Source organism: Elaeis guineensis, chromosome 10 (assembly GCF_000442705.2).
Source record: "Elaeis guineensis isolate ETL-2024a chromosome 10, EG11, whole genome shotgun sequence".
Classification (NCBI taxonomy): domain Eukaryota; kingdom Viridiplantae; phylum Streptophyta; class Magnoliopsida; order Arecales; family Arecaceae; genus Elaeis; species Elaeis guineensis.
This window is the reverse complement of record NC_026002.2, coordinates 40623110-40629910: the sequence shown is the minus strand read 5'-3', so window position 1 is coordinate 40629910 and position 6801 is coordinate 40623110.

Genomic DNA, 6801 nt, shown 5'->3' with positions numbered 1-6801 from the left:
TTTAATAGTAAGTCTTGTTCTATTTCATCGTATGTTAAAGGACAATTGATCGAATTTGACTGTGAAGTTTTAGGTCAAATTTTGGATATTCTATTAGATGGTGATAGATTTTTCAATGATAGTACTGTTTGAAATTATTCAGTATTAGACTATATTTCTTGTGTTAGAACTATTTTTGAGGACAATATAAGCGTGACTGCTAAACCTGATGCAAATCTATTACCACTTAAAACTAGATTAATCCATCACATTTTTACATTTAATTTTCTGCCCAGAGAAGATCATAGAGAACACATATCATATTTAGATGTTTATCTCCTTAGAATGGTTCTTTTAGGTGATGGGTTAATTTGCCCTATTTAATGATGTTTTATATGAATGAATGTTTTCTAAGTTCAAAAATTATCTTGCCATATGGAGCTATTTTGACTGCTATATTTGAGGTATTTGATGTCTACATCATGACTGATGATGAAGTTATTAAGGTTAAACATAGTGATATTCACAATCATGCATCTCTGAGGCATATGGGGTATATATTTCATGATGGGGTGTAGATGTGTACATCTACAGTAGATGAAGAAGAATATGACGGTGAAGGAGGCGGTTAGCCTATCGATAGAGAGCAGCCTACATATGCAACATGGTCCGATCAGCAGTCATCCGATCAGCATGCATTATTTGCTCGCATAGATGCATTGAAGATATTTGTTAGCGAGAGATTTGCACATATGGATTCTCGGCTAGATGAGGGATTTGCACAGATGGATGCCCAATTGGATGAGGGATTTGGATGATTTGATCAGTTCGTATAGTATTTTTATCATCAATTTCCTCCATCACCATAGGACCCTGCTCTGGATGATTAAACTTCAGCGATTGGTTGCAGTATGTGAGGCTTCACCCGAAGATCTGTCATTTTTTTCATTTATTTTTAGATAAATGTACTTCGATTTGATGTAAGCATATGTACCTTTCTTTTTGTTGTTGTTATTTTAGATAAGAAATTTTATAATCTGATCAAAATTATGTGAAATTTAAGATATGATTTTGGCAGCAAAGTGGTTAATCAATAATTAGTGTCCAATCAATAATTATAAAAAAAATTGAATAAAAAATTTTATAATTTGAAAAATATATTAAAAATTGGTTAGGGCGGTCGACCACCTGAGAAAATCGATCGATCGAGGCCCACTGAGCCGACCGATTGAGTTCGGAACCTAAGGTCGGTTGACCACTGTGGCACGCAAGGCATGCCATTACAATCGATCGTCTGAGAATTTCAGTTGACCAAGGCCCACCGAGCTGATCGATCGAGTCCGAAATCTCAGGCCGGTCGACCAGGAGCCCAATTCCCTTTGCGTGGTCGATCGCCTGGTGATTTCGATCGATCGTTGTAGATCGAGCCGACCAATCGATCCAGGTCGGTTTGTCCGGTCGACCACTGTGGCACGCAAAATGTGCCAATGTAGCCGGTCAGCCGCAGGATGTAGCAGGTTGACCACTGGTCAGTTCAAGTATTTTTTTTTATTTTTTAATTTTTTTGTTAAATTATTAGGAACATAATTTTTTTGTTAAATATTTTTTACTTAGATAAATCCATAAATCTCCTTTGGCATGCCAAAATGTATTAATAAAATATATGTGATACTATAAATCCATACGTCCTGTAAACATGAAAAAACATAAAATTATATACATCATGTGTCATAAGGCAGTCTTCGTTTCTTCTTTGCAGGTTACACTCGACGACCCATAGGTGGAGCCTCACTCGGTTCCTCCTCAGTATGATGCTCGTCTGGAGCCTTAGTCGGACTGTCATGCTCCTCGGTGCGATGCTCGTTCGGACCCTTAGTCGGATCCTCGTGCAACTCGATACGATGCTCCATCAGATCCTTACTCAATCGCTGCATACTCAAAATATGCCGTAGTCTCCTCTATGGACTGAAACTGGGTTATACCGTCATACATATATACGGGCGAGGGCACATATGAACTGAATGATGGAAGATCCGAGATTGAAAACGATGATGAGCAATATTATATGGTACCTCCTCTATGTAATGCAGGTGCTCTTGATGATGAGGGATGCATGAAAGGTGAAAGAGTGGACTCTGCAATGCCACAGCCATGATCATGGATATCGGTGGAGATACGAGCATGCTGTCGAATGACGTGGAGGTCTGAAGTACAAATATCCTGGATGAGCTGTCTGGATGTGGATAATGAGTCTGGACGAGTCAAATGATGAATCCTCGCCAGACTGTCACTCTGACACAAACAAAGGATGAGCACTAGGCAAATAAACCTATGTTAATCATAGAAAATAAAAAGTAAAATATGAAACCTTACCAGATAGTCAATCATCGCTCCACCACGACAAATGAATCGATGCGTAATGTGACGATACCACTCCATGTAGTCATCATAATAGTCCATCATACCATCGATCGCTAGACCGTCTACAATATAATCCTGCCAACTCTGCCAAAGTGCAATCCACTGCTGATGAATTCTTCCTTAGTCATGATCGGTTCGCCCTCAAAGATCGATATGATGAAGTCTGAAATCCGTATCACAAATCTCTGGAATAGTCTGTCGTAATCCGAACCGGTGCATCATTCTATCCGGATAGTGCCACTCGATGATAAAAAAGTATAGAAGTATCACCCGACACCGTCATATATGCCGTCCACTAAAATAATAATTTGGTAGACCTGCTAGGATCAGAGGAGTATATGACTGCCATACAACCTTTTCATCCACAGGGTTAAATATAAGTAATATGAACATAGTCGTTTCAAGAGATTATCTAAATAATGTAAATAAGTTATGTTTATAGCTGCTCAAATCCGAGACGATCAAGATGATGCCGATAACTTAGTAAAATATGAGTAGAAACCTCCATCACCTCAAAAGCATCTCTCCACCTACATAATGAAATTATAATGGTACATACAAGTGTACTTCAAATACAAAAACTTAGAGTTTGAACATTATAATGGCACATACAATTACATACCTCATGGCTAGAGGACCCGTTGGTAATGCACCTCTACCTGCCAAATCCATAATAGGATCTATAGGAGGCTAAAGTAATCCACGAGGAGCTATAGATGAAAACCTATCCCAAGTCCACACCTGGAGTAAAATCAAAGGTCTCGCAATATCATGTGCATCTATCCTACCTGCCCTACAAAGCTCTCTGTACAACCATGCTAAGCCCACACTATCCCAGTTGTAGTATCCTGCAGTCTCAAAATCAGCAAGTAGTAGAAAAAATATTATATACATTATGTTATTTGATTTATCTGTATATAAACACCCCCCATCAGTTGCAGAATATATGCCCTAGCATAACGCTATATGGCTATAATGTCTGCATCTAGTGGTAGCTCAAAAAATTGCTGTCCCAACTATGCAAGATTTGATCGGCAATCTTTGAGTTTATCAGTAGGTGGGACAACACCTAGCAAGTCAAAGCATACCTGACGTCAGTCCTGACGTGTGTTATCTATCACTGGAAGACCATCAACTGATAAACCCAACTGAATGTTAACGTCCTCCAGAGTGATAGTGCACTCACCAGGTGGTAGATAAAATTATGAGTTTCTGGATGCCACCACTCTATGAACGCGGTGATCAAATGCCAATCTAGCGAGATGAATCCCACACGGCTAAGTCCGTAAAAATCTACCTGCTGCAAAAGTAGAACTATCCGTATATCCAGCGGGGTCGAACGAGTAAAGGCAAGCTCTCACCGTCGACATCGAAGAAAGGAATACTCCTGTAAATATAAAAAGAAGTTAACTCGAATCTTTAAGTCTTTAAACACATAATATAAATACATATCTGTCCATCCCGAATGGTGGAAGATCGATGAGATGCTTGAGCATATAACACCGTCTGATCTACAAGCCCTGGCTCCATATGCATAATACTATAGAAGATATTTGTAAAAACAAAATTTTGATACTGAATCAAAAAAACACATATTTGATACTCTATCAAAGAAGCACATATTTGAAACAAGTCAGAACAAAAGTAGTATCACATTACAATTAATAATAATACAATTTTTTTTCTGGTAATTATACAAGTCGGAATAAAAAAAAATTTATTCTCTGGTTCTCGGACATGTTTGTCTGTTATGTCCAACTTCGCCACAATTTCTGCACATAGTTATGTTCCCGACTTCCGTTCAATCCATTTCATTCCTCAGTCTAAAAGATCGTGGCCTTCTCTTTTGTCGCAACCGTTCTTTTTGTGGTATAATGGTGATGTCACTTGTTTGTTGCATCTAATAATCTGCATGCAGGATGGGTTGAAATTAATAGCTGTAACTATGATGATACTCCTCTAGTATGTAACACCGATCAATATATCATCAAAAATCAATTGACATATGTGCATGGGTAGCCATCACATAAAAACACGATAAATGATAATACTACCATTTCTGATGCATACATGTATGCTCAGATAATGCATGTATATTAGCTTATTAGATCAAAAAGCTATTTTTTATTTATAATATATAATAACTTAAACATATTGATTCTACTAAAGTCTACCATCACCTGAGTATTGTTGCCTTTATTGTTATACAGCTTACAGAATGCTGTTTGGACTTAAAATACTCCACTTGCTCTATCGAACTTTGTGACATTATGAGATGTTACTTTTGATTGGTTGGCAATCACACAAGTTATAGCAAATGGAACAAATTTTTTATCTCGAGTTAATGCTTCATCTGCTGGGACACGTCGACCATCAAAATATGATACAAGTCGAAAAAACATCAGTTGCACCAATAAAGTTACCGACAGAAAGCGTATAATTTTTAGTACATCATTAAAATATTCAGATAAATTAGTGATCATCATTCTAAATCTTCGACCACCATCATGTGTACGAGACCATGTCTTCACGAAAATTTCATTCAACCATTGAATAGCTTCCGAATTTACCTTTTCAATCTTCATCATACATTTATTGAACTTCCTAAGTTGTATTTGCATTCTGATTATTTTCACCAAATCTTTGAGTCTGGAGTCCCGAAACTGAGTATTGAAGTTACTCGCTATGTGGTGCAAACAATAAACATGATGTGCATCTGGAGGTTGCTAGCCAAGATGTTCGTTCTGCAAAGCCGATAACATACCTGAATGCCAATCTGAAATAAGACATATACCATGATGTGATGTAATACCACATCTAAGACAAGCCAAGAATCAGCCCCATGTATCAGTAGACTCCTCATCTACTGTAGCAAAGGCAAGTAAAAAAATTTGATTGTTTCTATCAACAGCTGTTGCAATGATCAGCTTCTCTCGATATTTTTTGTACATAAATATAACATCGATATTGATAATCGATCTACGGTGTTTGAAGCCTTCAATTGATGGTGCGAATGCTCAAAAAGCATGATCAAATACAGCCAATGAAGGATAACTGATGAAAGTACTGATGAACTTCACCCAAGAGTCAGGATTAAATTTCTGTATAGCACGCAATCATTTTGGCAATAAGTCATAAGATTTATTTCAGTCTCCATATGTCAATGTCATTACTTTTTGCTTTGCCTTTCATAACTTTTTATAACTGACCGTATAGTTGAATCTATTTTTAATAATTACATCGATACCAGCAATAGAAATTGTGGATATTTCTTTTACAACATTCCGAATTTTATTGGAAATAAAGTTCTAATTAAGACTAGAATAATCCTAAGAAAGCATAGCCGAAACACATGTATGTGGACCGATATACCTTGTGATTTCAAAGTAATCATATCACTTAATGGCTCGGAGCATCCAATTGCATCTCGACCTTTTATTTTTGTATTTTATCATCCAAAGTTTAGGCTCCGACTAGACAATTCTAAATTCATAATGCGTCTCAATATGATACTATTTTACTGTAGTTTGCAGTTCCGTCTTATCTGCAAAATGAATCCCTTTTGACAACTCGATATCTCTTTCCCAGCTGGTACACTATGCTTCTAATGCAGAAGATATTGATACATCAGCTGCCGTCCAATCAATTGATTTAAATATTTCAGAAGGAGTTTCAAATACTCCTAAATTTGGGTGCTCTTTCATAGGTCGGCACTCTATATTAGTAGAAGTACCAGCTTGCTGAGGATGGAAGTCCATCTCATCTCCACTTTGTATGTCATCTTCCTCAAATAGTCGATTATCTATGTGCATCATATCATCGGTAGGTGTATAAATTGATGTTGTCTGATAGTGACACTTGCCATATCAGGATCTACTATAGGAAACTGGTCCTCTGCATGTCTGAAACTTTGAGTTTTTGGTACATGGTTAGTGCCCTTAGTTGTTCTAGATGAATAAATCTATTCAGTGCCCTGAGTTGTTCTGATGGATCGATCTGTTCAATGCCCTGAGTTGTTCTTATACCCCTATCGGTTACTTCATATTCATTCTATTCGACTTTAATAAACTGCACTTTTAGATACAACTTTGCACTCGATAAACATAGATGCGAGCTAATCATTGAAAAGATTATTTCAATATCTTCTTCTTCATTAATCGAAACAGATTTATACTTTAATAATATCAGCTGCACAACCTGTAGATATTTATATATTATCGTAAGTCTATTCTTGCTTTTGTCTACACGAAAGACTCTGTATAATTTATTCTCTAACTCCTCAAATTTAATTTCAGATTTAATTCTAATTGCTCTTTGAGGATGACTAATGTATTCAATGCCATTTGGTCCATAAACTATAGAACCATTTATGTAGCATAAGGCAGTGATATTTTCTTCCAT